The sequence below is a fragment of the Oncorhynchus gorbuscha genome, linkage group LG16 (assembly GCF_021184085.1).
Source record: "Oncorhynchus gorbuscha isolate QuinsamMale2020 ecotype Even-year linkage group LG16, OgorEven_v1.0, whole genome shotgun sequence".
In the NCBI taxonomy this organism is placed as follows: Eukaryota; Metazoa; Chordata; class Actinopteri; order Salmoniformes; family Salmonidae; genus Oncorhynchus; species Oncorhynchus gorbuscha.
In genome coordinates this window covers 6,219,581-6,233,980 of record NC_060188.1, presented here as the reverse complement: position 1 = coordinate 6,233,980, position 14,400 = coordinate 6,219,581, and the positions used below count along the sequence as shown (strand labels likewise).

The window sequence follows — 14,400 nt, the reverse complement described above, 5'->3', positions numbered from 1 at the left end:
CCCACCCTCCCACAGTGGTCATGGTAAACAAGAGTGAGAGCGGCCAGTGAAAGTAGTCATGTTGGTGGGTCGCGTTTCACTGGGTTTAGCCCTAGCGGCAGAGAGGTTAGAGCAGCGGGCTAGGAGCCAGAGGGTCGTCGGTGAAAATCCTGAATTTGAAGGAGAATCTGGTGGGGAGGGAGCTGGCAACCGAAGGGTTGCGGGTACGAGTATCCTAGAGCCAACCCAGTGTAAAGTCAATCCGTTTCAATATGCTGTTTATCTACTGACCTAACACACACACAGTTAAAGGTGGAGGACAGACTAGGGCTGCACAAGTGAGATCCCCATCTCGTCATCACAACACTGGAAAATCACCTTGCAGCCGTACAGCACAGTATGTTACCTGTAACAACACCATGTGACAACATCTCTCCACTGGCTTCCAGTTGAAGCTCGCATCCGCTACAAGACCATGGTGCTTGCCTACGGAGCTGTGAGGGGAACGGCACCTCAGTACCTCCAGGCTCTGATCAGGCCCTACACCCAAATAAGGGCACTGCGTTCATCCACCTCTGGCCTGCTCGCCTCCCTACCACTGAGGAAGTACAGTTCCCGCTCAGCTCAGTCAAAACTGTTCGCTGCTCTGGCTCCCCAATGGTGGAACAAACTCCCTCACGACGCCAGGACAGCGGAGTCAATCACCACCTTCCGGAGACACCTGAAACCCCACCTCTTTAAGGAATACCTAGGATAGGATAAAGTAATCCTTCTCACCCCCCTTAAAATATTTAGATGCACTATTGTAAAGTGGTTGTTCCACTGGATGTCATAAGGTGAATGCACCAATTTGTAAGTCGCTCTGGATAAGAGCGTCTGCTAAATGACTTAAATGTAAATGTAAATGTAACACACGATTCAATGTAATCTACCCTCCACACACTTTCACCAGCTTCCTGTCCCTATTGGAGATCTTGAGTCAGAGGAAATGGGAAAAGGCTTCCTATGGTAATTTGTTGTGGTCTCCATCCAATTACAGGTCTGTATAATGAATTCAGGGTTTCGTTCAGGTCAAAAGTAGTTTATTATAACTGGAATAGGGGGTCATTCTGTATTGGTGTGTATTATTAAGTATTACTGCACTGTTGGATTGGTGTGTATTATTGTGTATTATTAGGTATTACTGCACTGTTGGATCGGTGTGTATTATTGTGTATTATTAGGTATTACTGCACTGTTGGATCAGTGTGTATTATTGTGTATTATTAGGTATTACTGCACTGTTGGATTGGTGTGTATTATTGTGTATTATTAGGTATTACTGCACTGTTGGATTGGTGTGTATTATTGTGTATTATTAGGTATTACTGCACTGTTGGATCGGTGTGTATTATTGTGTATTATTAGGTATTACTGCACTGTTGGATCGGTGTGTATTATTGTGTATTATTAGGTATTACTGCACTGTTGGATCGGTGTGTATTATTGTGTATTATTAGGTATTACTGCACTGTTGGATCAGTGTGTATTATTGTGTATTGTTAGGTATTACTGCACTGTTGGATTGGTGTGTATTATTGTGTATTGTTAGGTATTACTGTACTGTTGGATTGGTGTGTATTATTGTGTATCGTTAGGGATTACTGCACTGTTGGATTGGTGTGTATTATTGTGTATCGTTAGGGATTACTGCACTGTTGGAGCTAGAAATATAAGCATTTTGCTGCACCTGCGATCACATCTGCAAAATATGTGTATGCGACTAATACAATTTTATTTGGTTAAAGTAGTGCACTATTTAGGGACTAAGAAGGTGTCATTCTGGTCAAAACTTGTGCACTATCAGACAAGGCAAGTGTATGCACATAAGAGCACACTCAGTCACACACGAGGACAGTAACACAGCGACATGCATACAGGATCTCTCGCTCAAAAAAAAGAGGGCATTTTGCAATTTGCTTCACAATTTCCTAATTTCCCAGACCCCACCTCCTAGACTTCCTACAAGAAAAGAGACACACCATTGTTTGGGTCACCTGTGACAACGCTGGTCTTTCCCATAACAGTCACCTCTTCCTCATCATGGGAGCCATAACAGTCACCTCCTCCTCATCATGGGAGCCATAACAGTCACCTCCTCCTCATCATGGGAGCCATAACAGTCACCTCCTCCTCATCATGGGAGCCATGACGTCACCTCCTCCTCATCATGGGAGCCATGACGTCACCTCCTCCTCATCATGGGAGCCATGACGTCACCTCCTCCTCATCATGGGAGCCATGACGTCACCTCCTCCTCATCATGGGAGCCATGACGTCACCTCCTCCTCATCATGGGAGCCATGACGTCACCTCCTCCTCATCATGGGAGCCATGACGTCACCTCCTCCTCATCATGGGAGCCATGACGTCACCTCCTCCTCATCATGGGAGCCATGACGTCACCTCCTCCTCATCATGGGAGCCATGACGTCACCTCCTCCTCATCATGGGAGCCATGACGTCACCTCCTCCTCATCATGGGAGCCATGACGTCACCTCCTCCTCATCATGGGAGCCATGACGTCACCTCCTCCTCATCATGGGAGCCATGACGTCACCTCCTCCTCATCATGGGAGCCATGACGTCACCTCCTCCTCATCATGGGAGCCATGACGTCACCTCCTCCTCATCATGGGAGCCATGACGTCACCTCCTCCTCATCATGGGAGCCATGACGTCACCTCCTCCTCATCATGGGAGCCATGACGTCACCTCCTCCTCATCATGGGAGCCATGACGTCACCTCCTCCTCATCATGGGAGCCATGACGTCACCTCCTCCTCATCATGGGAGCCATGACGTCACCTCCTCCTCATCATGGGAGCCATGACGTCACCCCTCCTCATCATGGGAGCCATGGACGTCACCTCCTCCTCATCATGGGAGCCATGACGTCACCTCCTCCTCATCATGGGAGCCATGACGTCACCTCCTCCTCATCATGGGAGCCATGACGTCACCTCCTCCTCCTCCTCCTCATCATGGGAGCCATGACGTCACCTCCTCCTCATCATGGGAGCCATGACGTCACCTCCTCCTCATCATGGGAGCCATGACGTCACCTCCTCCTCATCATGGGAGCCATGACGTCACCTCCTTATCACTGACGCGTGCGTGCGGAGCTATACTGCAATCATTGTCCCTCCATGTACTGAGATAAAGCCACAGATAAGGTATCATGCCCAGGGACCTGAAACTCGACCAGGAAAATTCAAATATTCCTGCGTGTGTGTGTGTTCCCTGTGTGTGTGTGTGTGTGTGTGTGTGTGTGTACAGTGGGGCAAAAAAGTATTTAGTCAGCCACCAATTGTGCAAGTTCTCCAACTTAAAAATATGAGAGAGGCCTGTAATTTCCATCAGAGGTACACTTCAACTATGACAGACAAAATTATAATTTTTTTCTCCAGAAAATCACATTTGAGGGCTAGGGAGGTGACAGTAGCAGATTTTTATGAATTTATTTGCAAATTATGGTGGAAAATAAGTATTTGGTCAATAACAAAAGTTTCTCAATACTTTGTTATATACCCTTTGTTGGCAATGACAGAGGTCAAACGTTTTCTGTAAGTCTTCACAAGGTTTTCACACACTGTTGCTGGTATTTTGGCCCACTCCTCCATGCAGATCTCCTCTATAGCAGTGATGTTTTGGGGCTGTTTCTGGGCAACACGGACTTTCAACTCCCTCCAAAGATTTTCTATGGGGTTGAAATCTGGAGACTGGCTAGGCCACTCCAGGACCTTGAAATGCTTCTTACGAAGCCACTTTTTCGTTGCCCGGGCGGTGTGTTTGGGATCATTGTCATGCTGAAAGACCCAGCCACGTTTCATCTTCAATGCCCTTGCTGATGGAAGGAGGTTTTCACTCAAAATCTCACGATACGTGGCCCCATTCATTCTTTCCTTTACACGGATCTGTCGTCCTGGTCCATTTGCAGAAAAACAGCCCCAAAGCATGATGTTTCCACCCCCATGCTTCACAGTAGGTATGGTGTTCTTTGGATGCAACTCAGCATTCTTTGTCCTCCAAACACGACGAGTTGAGATTTTTACCAAAAAGTTATATTTTGGTTTCATCTGACGATATGACATTCTCCAAATCTTTTTCTGGATCATCCAAATGCTCTCTAGCAAACTTTAGACGGGCCTGGACATGTACTGGCTTAAGCAGGGGGACACATCTGGCACTGCAGGATTTGAGTCCCTGGCGGCGTAGTGTGTTACTGATGGTAGGCTTTGTTACTTTGTTCCCAGCTCTCTGCAGGTCATTCACTAGGTCCCCCCGCGTGGTTCTGGTATTTTTGCTCACCGTTCTTGTGATCATTTTGACCCCACGGGGTGAGATCTTGCATGGAGCCCTAGATCGAGGGAGATTATCAGTGGTCTTGTATGTCTTCCATTTCCTAATAATTGCTCCCACAGTTGGTTTCTGGTGTCCTTTGACAGCTCTTTGGTCTTGGCCATAGTGGAGTTTGGAGTGTGACTGTTTGAGGTTATGGACAGGTGTCTTTTATACTGATAACAAGTTCAAACAGGTGCCATTAATACAGGTAACGAGTGGAGGACAGAGGAGCCTCTTAAAGAAGAAGTTACAGGTCTGTGAGAGCCAGAAAACTTGCTTGGTGACCAAATACTTATTTTCTACCAAAATTTGCAAATAAATAAATGTAAAATCCTACAATGTGATTTTCTGGATTTCTTTTCTCTCATTTTGTCTGTCATAGTTGAAGTGTACCTATGATTAAAATTACAGGCCTCATCTTTTTAAGTGGGAGAACATGCACAATTGGTGGCTGACTAAATACTTTTTTGCCCCACTGTGTGTGTGTGTGTGTGTGTATGTGCGAGTGAAACAGGGGTGTGAAATGTAATAAATGCAACCATCCTGGTTGACACAATACATCTGTCAAGGCTAAATAATGTCTGTTGCTATGGACACATATCTTTAGTTCTGTGGAGACAGGTAGGAAAGAAAGGCGAGAGAGAGAGCGAGGGAGATAGGGAGAGCGCGAGAGAGGAGAGAGGGAGGGTCAAGAGACAGAGAGAGTGCGTGGGAGGGGGGGGGTCAGGTAAATTACCAGTATAATTATTGGTCAATGAAGAGACAGTTCCCAGGAAGTGTTTAGCTGTACTGGTGAGTCATCTACAGCTAAGCCCCTGTGTCTCAGCCCAGACGTCAGGCCATCTGTCTGTCTGCCCCAGAGAATGACTGGCATACAGACAGAACGACACTCAGATCACTAGGGAGTCTGACTCAGAACACTGATCCCTCAGAAGCCTGAACAGACAGCAAAACAGGGAGATTGGCCACATGGAGAGAGAGAGACCGACAGAGAGAGAGGAATGAGAGAGAGAGAGACCGACAGAGAGAGAGGAATGAGAGAGAGAGAGACCGTCAGAGAGAGAGGAATGAAAGAGAGAGAGGAATGAGAGAGAGAGAGACCGACAGAGAGAGAGGAATGAAAGAGAGAGAGGAATGAGAGAGAGAGAGACCGACAGAGAGAGAGGAATGAGAGAGAGAGGAATGAAAGAGAGAGAGGAATGAGCGAGACAGAAATGAGAGAGGAATGAAAGAGAGAGAGGAATGAGCGAGACAGAAAATTTAATTTTACTAGGATCTATTTTAGTTCTTATTTGGACTAATCTCCCAAAATACCTTAAATATTCAAATACAATTTATAATCCAATCACATTTTCAGCTATAACACACTGTTACAAACAGACATAATACACTGCCATATTGACCAGATAAATACTCTTAACAGTCTGAAAGGATAGATTGATTCATTCATCTACCAAAGTCCTGCACAACCTTCCAATTTATTATATTTAAATGGTTCTAAAGTATTGTTTGAATATATATACTGACATGTTTCTGGTTTGCTCAGATTAATAATTACATTTATTTATTGCTCTTTATTTATTTATTGCTTCAACACAGTTGAAGTCAGAAGTTTACATACGCTTAGGTTGGAGTCATTAAAACTCATTTTTCAACCACTCCACACATTTCTTGTCCAACAATTATTTTCACTTATAATACACCATTACAATTCCAGTGGGTCAGAAGATTACATACACTAAGTTGACTGTGCCTTTAAACAGCTTGAAAAATTCCAGAAAATAATGTCATGGCTTTAGAAGCTTCTGATAGGCTAATTGACATAATGAGTCAATTGGAGGTGTACCTGTGGATGTATTTCAAGGCCTACCTTCAAACCCAGTGCCTCTTTGCTTGACATCATGGGAAAATCAAAAGAAATCAGCTAAGACCTCAGAAAAAAATTGTAGACCTCCACAAGTCTGGTTCATCCTTGGGAGCAATTTCCAAACGCCTGAAGGTACCAAGTTCATCTGTACAAACAATTGTAAGCAAGTTTAAACACCATGGGACCATGCAGCCATCATACCGCAAAGAAAGGAGACGCGTTCTGTCTCCTAGAGATGAACGTACTTTGGTGCGGAAAGTGCAAATCAATCCGAGATCAAAAACAAAGGACCTTGTGAAGATGCTGGAGGAAACGGGTACCAGAGTATCTATATCCACAGTAAAACGAGTCCTATAAAGGCCGCTCAGCAAGGAAGAAGCCACTGCTCTGAAACCGCCATAAAAATGCTAGACTACAGTTTGCAACTGCACACGGTAACAAAGATCGTACTTTTGAGAAATGTTCTCTGGTCTGATGAAACAAAAATTGAACAGTTCGGTCATAATGACCATTGTTATGTTTGAAGTAAAAAAGGGGGAGGCTTGCAAGCCGAAGAACACCATCCCAACCATGAAGCACAGGGGTGGCAGCATCATTTTGTGGGGGTGCTTTGCTGCAGGATGGACTGGTGCACTTTACAAAATAGACAGCATCATGAGGATGTAAAATTATGTGGATATATTGAAGCAAAATCTCAAGACATCAGTCAGGAAGTTAAAGCTTGGTCGCAAATGGGTCTTCCAAATGGACAATTACCCCAAGCATACTTCCAAAGTTGTGGCAAAATGGCTTAAGGACAACAAAGTCAAGGTATTGGAGTGGCCATCACAAAGCCTTGACCTCAATCCCATAGAAAATGTGTGGGAAGAACTGAAAAAGCGTGTGTGAGTAAGGAGGCCTACAAACCTTACACCAGCTCTGTTAGGAGGAATGTCGTGGCAGAATCAGAATCCTTTAGGTAACATTTATAAATAAGAGGTTTTATTAATTTTCATAAGTATGCTTATGTGGGAGAAAAGTTACTTGGGCCCAGAGAGGGGAGAGGTCAGGTTAGTCTTATCTGTGAATGTGTCCAACTATTCCTAAACCATGTGAAGAGATGGTGTGATTAATGGGGAACCAGTTAGGTGGCTCCACAATGTCTGTGTGCCAGTCACTTCTCTCTGTAAGCTTGTCCAGGAGGGGTTGTATTTTTATGGGAGTATCTAGAAATTGACAATTGATATATGCCATTGGATGAGGTAATGTCTGGGTCCTAAGTGGTACCAAGAATGAGATAAGAGCTTCGTTTAGGAGACCAAACTGAACGATAATTTATAGCTAATGCTATAAATTATGGGATACTCTTTTTTTTCTGGTAAAAGGTTATTTGTGTAATGTTCCTAAGATCTGTTATTCGTCATGTGAGTTTTGATTATGTGTGTCTTGGCTATGCATGATACTAAGGACTATTTTGTAAGCACTCTCAGAGAATTCATTTATGGATGCTGAATTGATCCGAGAGTCACAGGGCTATGGTGAAGCTCATATAATTAAAGATGGGCTTTGTGATAACTGACTTGTGTGTGGTTTGCTCTCTCATGATTTGGCAATACAGGAAATTTCCACGACAGGAATTTGCCAAAATTCACCCAACTTATTGTGGGAAGCTTGTGGAAGGCTACCCGAAACATTTGACCCAAGTTAAACAATTTAAAGGCAATACTACCAAATACTAATTGAGTGTAGGTAAACTTCTGACCCACTGGGAATGTGATGAAAGAAATAAAAGCTTAAATAAATTAATTATTCTATTATTCTGACATCCAATTTGTAAGTCGCTCTGGATAAGAGCGTCTGCTAAATGACTTAAATGTAAATGTAAATGTAAAATAAATTGGTGATCCTAACTGACCCAAGATAGGGAATTTTTACTAGGATTAAAATGTCAGGAATAGTTCAAAACTGAGTTTAATGTATTTGGCCACGGTGTATGTAAACTTCTGACTTCAACTGTAGATGGTGGACAATATATTCCTAGTATTTACTGAATGTCCGTCTATTACCAACTGAATACTGTTGTGAATAGAGTTTTGCCGCTTTAAATGGTGTACATTGTGAAATAAAATAAGCATGTTTTTTTTCAATTATCTTGTTGATTGATGACCAACCAAGAGCATTGAGCATGACTACAACAGAATAACCATATCTCCACCTTAAAACAATCCTTGCTGCTTTGTTCTGTGCAATCTGCAGCCTCCTAATTTCACTTTCTGATGCATTTCCAATTAATGCTTGGGTTGTTAGCTTATTAATGCTTCCAGGAAAGTATTTAGCTTTCCTTCTGATCATGCATGCATGCAGTTGTTTTAAATATATATATTTGACATAGATTAGTTATTTGACAACCATGATAAGCGGTTGTCTAGCTGCACCTCTAGTAGGTTGGTTTCTGACACTTCCTCAATTTGTACTCCCCCCATACTTTATTGTATCCTATGCTGTGTTGGCCTTTTCCTGGTGAAACAGACCAATATAACCTTGGATTTCTTGGTGTTCAAAACGGGTTTGTTCTGGCAAACCCACTCCCTGATATTTCCCAGATCTACTTGTAAAGCTTGCTGTACCAGTTGAACCGATTGTCTTGCTGTATAAATTGTAGTATAATCTTCAAATATAGTAACTTGAGTTTCAGATAAAGCATAAGGAAGGTTGTTGGTGTATATTAAGTAAAGAAGTGGCCCAAGGAGGCTGCCCTGTGGTATACCACAGTATAAATCATGAGGCGTAGAAAACGACCCATTGATATAGATGGACTGTTTCCTGTCAGTTAGATATAATTGTACCCACTTCAATGCTGCCTTCTTAAACCCATAATGCAATACTTTTGTCAAAAATATTTAATGATCCACTAAATAAATTAGATGATTAGATAGATGTACCAAGTATGCCCTTAACTTTATTCCATACCTTATTACAATAATTTTTACAATCATTAAAATCATTTTTGTAAAATAACGTTTTACAAAAATAAATACATCTGTGGCCTGGTCAAACCCCGTGCATAAGTCATCCAGATAGGACACTGTAGAGCTAGGAGGTCTTTACACACATCCTACCAATAAGGGTGCCTGGTGAGGCAGATGTACTTGAATCCTTAGTGCCTCTATTTGACATACATTAAGGTCATCCCTCCTCTTAAAAGGTATATGATTCTGAATGTACAGTGCTACACCCCCACTATTCCTGTCCCTTCTAAGTAGACACATATACATATACACACACACACACACACACACACACACACACACACACACACACACACACACACACACACACACACACACACACACACACACACACACACACACACACACACACACACACACACACATATATATATAGATGAATGTTCAGCATTTACAGATGCATCTAAATGTGTTTCGTCAAAACCTTGTGTGTTTTGTTAGGAAGGCTACATACATTAACCTGAGCTATATGCAACCCTTTCCTTGTCAGGAGGAGATCAATAGAGCATGTATTCGTTATAGTTGAAGTTGTCATGATACACACAAACTCAGATTTGAACATTGGATTAAAATAGCCAGGGAGTTACTCTAGAGTCCCGATACAGTTGGATTAAAATAGCCAGGGAGTTACTCTAGAGTCCCGATACAGTTGGATTAAAACAGCCAGGGAGTTACTCTAGAGTCCCGATACAGTTGGATTAAAATAGCCAGGGAGTTACTCTAGAGTCCCGATACAGTTGGATTAAAATAGCCAGGGAGTTACTCTAGAGTCCCGATACAGTTGGATTAAAAAGCCAGGAGCTCTAGAGTCCCGATACAGTTGGATTAAAATAGCCAGGGAGTTACCTAGAGTCCCGATACAGTTGGATTAAAATAGCCAGGAGTTACTCTAGAGTCCCGATACAGTTGGATTAAAATAGCCAGGGAGTTACTCTAGAGTCCCGATACAGTTGGATTAAAATAGCCAGGGAGTTACTCTAGAGTCCCGATACAGTTGGATTAAAACAGCCAGGGAGTTACTCTAGAGTCCCGATACAGTTGCCCGTTGATGTGAAGTTTATCCATCACCAAGGAGACTCGTTGAAGTCAGACAATGATTTTCCTTCATGATGGGATACAGTTTTTTCTCCTTTCATTGATCTCCGTGGGCAAGTGATCATTCATTCCAAAATCAATGTTTCAGAGTTCTCTGCCCTTGTTCTTCCCCCATTTTCTTAAAATGTTAAAAACATGCAATAATAGCCCAGGGCCCATTCCCAGAGGCCTTACCCATTCTATGGACTCTGGAGAAAGTGGTATTATGCACAGCATCAGTGGGCAGTTTCAGTCGAGTTGACAGTGTCCTCACAGCTTCTGCTGTTGTCTTTATCCGGTATCCTGAAAAGATGAGATTGTCCCGCATTGATCGACACTGTACATCAAGCAAGGTTTCTTTAAGTTGTTTGTTCTCCTTTGCACCACCTCCACCTTGCCATGAATATAGTCCACAGTACCTTTCAGCACTGTGTTCTCTTTCCTTAGATCATCAATCTGACGTTGGCTGAAATCTAGACTGGCACATAATGCATTAATGTCCTCTCGTAGGTTATCCAAAATATCAAGTATGACAAGCCTTTCATTGATGGATTTAAACAAGTCAACATCCTTATTCGTAAAGCTTTTCCGACTCTCCACGTGCGCCGTTTTGCTTGGGGATGGTTTTATGGCATCGTTTATACCACTTGGCCAACTTGGTTTTGGTTTGTTGTCCTTAACAGTGATTGAATCCTCTGAAACCAGCGACATGTTTCTTTGAGTTTGTAAGTATCTCTCGTCAATGAATCGTTGAAGCTCTTCAATAGTTACTGAATCATCCAACTTGTTTGCAGGCAGAAAATAACAAAACAACGGATGCATCTTTCTGGACCGGTACAGGACGTGGTAGATAGACCCAATAAAAATGGACTCCAGCTATGGACTCCGGTCAAAAGTAGTGGGTGCGTGCATTTGCGCGTGCATGCAAGTCTCTGAGCCTGGGTGCAGTCTGTTGATAGTCTTGTGACCAAACCAGGGATCTGACTCTGTCGACAGTTGTCCGGGTATATTAGAGCTGATCCAGGACCAGATTCTGAGGTTCTACTCTCAAGGTCAATGTTAGATCTACTGTAGCCTGTTCCCAGATCTGTAATACCAATATTTATCTATACAGATGAGCCATCTTAATTTCACCCTGCTTCTCACAGCAGGAAAATAATCTTGCAGCAACAGGTAATATGAATTATGTGAAATATAAATGGACATTTTTGTAGGGGTTGACATTTTTGTTAGGGAAAATCAAGTCTGAAATGTTAAAGTGGAAATGACAAACTTTAGAAGCCTTTTTAAACCTTAAATACAATTAAACTATAATTTGTAGGTCCTGCTGCGCAGGGAAATTCTCTGTGACAGAGCACCAACCTACTGTAGCCTGGTCCCAGATCAGCAGGTAAAACAACTCATCTGAATATTGTTATCATGCCGTTTCAACTTCATGTATCTGTACTGCACGTGCCGCAGTAGGTTAAAGCACATACCTGAGACCAGGCCCATATTCACAATGCGTCTCATAGTAGGAATCTAGGGTCTAATTTCGGTCTTAAATCAGAATGAATCTGATTATATATGGACAAGGGGACCTGATCCTAGATCAGCACTCCTACTCTGAGTGCTTTTGAATACGGGGAATATGGGAAAAAGCTAGTTTCTTCTCAGGCAGCCAGAGCTGTGACCCCAGCTGGGGGTGGAGCACCCTGTGGAGCCTGGTGAGAGAGACTAGGACCAGAGCTAGCGTGTGGAGCGCCCCAGAGTCTGGATGAGAAAGACTAGGACCAGGCTAGTGTGTTGAGCGACCCAGAGTCTGATGAGACTAGGACCAGGCTAGCGTGTGGATCACCCCAGAGTCTGATGAGAGAGACTAGGACCAGGCTAGCGTGTGGAGTGCCCCAGAGTCTGCTAGCGTGTGAGAGAGACTAGGACCAGGCTAGCGTGTGGATCACCCCAGAGTCTGGATGAGAGAGACTAGGACCAGGCTAGCGTGTGGAGTGCCCCAGAGTCTGATGAGAGAGACTAGGACCAGGCTAGCGTGTGGATGACCCCAGAGTCTGATGAGAGCATGTGGAGTGACCAGAGTCTGATAGACTAGGACCAGGCTAGCGTATGGAGTGCCCCAGAGTCTGGTGAGAGAGACTAGGACCAGGCTAGCGTGTGGATCACCCCAGAGTCTGATGAGAGGAGAAGGACCAGGTCTGATAGCGAGGCTGTGTTGAGCGCCCCAGAGTCTGATGAGAAAGACTAGGACCAGGCTAGCATGTTAGCGTGTAGAGTGCCCCAGAGTCTGGTGAGAGAGACTAGGACCAGGCTAGCATGTGGAGTGCCCCAGAGTCTGATGAGAAAGACTAGGACCAGGCTAGCATGTAGGACCAGGAGCGCCCCAGAGTCTGATGAGACTAGAGACTAGGACCAGGCTAGCTAGCATGTGGATCACCCCAGAGTCTGATGAAGACTAGGACCAGACCCAGAGTCTGTGGATCATGTTGAGCGCCCCAGATGAGAAAGACTAGGACCAGGCTAGTGCCCCATGTTGAGACGACCAGGCCCCAGAGTCTGATGAGAGAAGACTAGGACCAGGCTAGCATGTGGAGCGCCCCAGAGTCTGATGAGAAAGACTAGGACCAGGCTAGCGTGTGAGAAGACTAGGAGCGCCCCAGAGTCTGATGAGAAGAGACTAGGACCAGGCTAGCGATGTAGGATCACCCCAGAGTCTGATGAGAGAGACTAGGACCAGGCTAGCGTGAGTGCCCCAGAGTGCCCCAGAGTCTGGTGATGAGAGACTAGGACCAGGCTAGCGTGTGGATCACCCCAGAGTCTGATGAGAGAGACTAGGACCAGGCTAGCGTGTGGAGTGCCCCAGAGTCTGGTGAGAGAGACTAGGACCAGGCTAGCGTGTGGATCCCCAGAGTCTGATGAGAGGAACTAGGATCAGGCTAGCGTGTTGAGTGACCCAGAGTCTGATGAGAGAGACTAGGACCAGGCTAGCGTGTAGAGTGCCCCAGAGTCTGGTGAGAGAGACTAGGACCAGGCTAGCGTGTGGATCACCCCAGAGTCTGATGAGAGAGACTAGGACCAGGCTAGCGTGTGGAGTGCCCCAGAGTCTGATGAGAGAGACTAGGACCAGGCTAGCGTGTGGAGTGCCCCAGAGTCTGGTGAGAGAGACTAGGACCAGGCTAGTGTGTTGAGCGACCCAGAGTCTGATGAGACTAGGACCAGGCTAGCGTGTGGATCACCCCAGAGTCTGATGAGAGAGACTAGGACCAGGCTAGCGTGTGGAGTGCCCCAGAGTCTGGTGAGAGAGACTAGGACCAGGCTAGCGTGTGGATCACCCCAGAGTCTGATGAGAGAGACTAGGACCAGGCTAGCGTGTAGGAGTGCCCCAGAGTCTGATGAGAGAGACTAGGACCAGGCTAGCTAGCGTGTGGATCACCCCAGAGTCTGATGAGATAGGACCAGGCTAGCGTGTGGAGTGCCCCAGAGTCTGATGAGAGAGACTAGGACCAGGCTAGCGTGTGGATCTGAGTGTTGAGCGAGAGTCTGATGAGACTAGGACCAGGCTGGCATGTGGATGCCAGAGTCTGATGAGAGAGACTAGGACCAGGCTAGCGTGTGGAGTGCCCCAGAGTCTGATGAGAGACTAGGACCAGGCTGTGTGAGTCTGAGAGACTAGGACCAGGCTAGCGTGTGGATCACCTGAGAGTCAGAGTCTGGTGAGAGAGACTAGGACCAGGCTAGCGTGTGGATCACCCCAGAGTCTGATGAGAGAGACTAGGACCAGGCTAGCGTGTGGAGTGCCCCAGAGTCTGAGAGAGAGACTAGGACCAGGCTAGCGTGTGGATCGCCCCAGAGTCTGATGAGAGAGACTAGGACCAGGCTAGCGTGTGGAGCGCCCCAGAGTCTGATGAGAAAGACTAGGACCAGGCTAGTGTGTGGAGACCCAGAGTCTGATGAGAGGACCCAGCTAGCCCAGAGTCTGATGAGAGAACTAGGATCAGGCTAGCGTGTGGAGGACCCAGAGTCTGATGAGAGAGACTAGGACCGAGGCTAGCATGTGGAGTGACCCAGAGTCTGATGAGAGAGACTAGGACCAGGCT

At 45.2% G+C, this 14,400-nt stretch overlaps 1 protein-coding gene across 1 annotated transcript in view; it reads right to left on the bottom strand.

The window, feature by feature from the left end:
• Positions 1 to 14,400, bottom strand: part of baiap2l1b (BAR/IMD domain containing adaptor protein 2 like 1b) — a 69,636-nt gene that overhangs the window by 15,856 nt on the left and 39,380 nt on the right.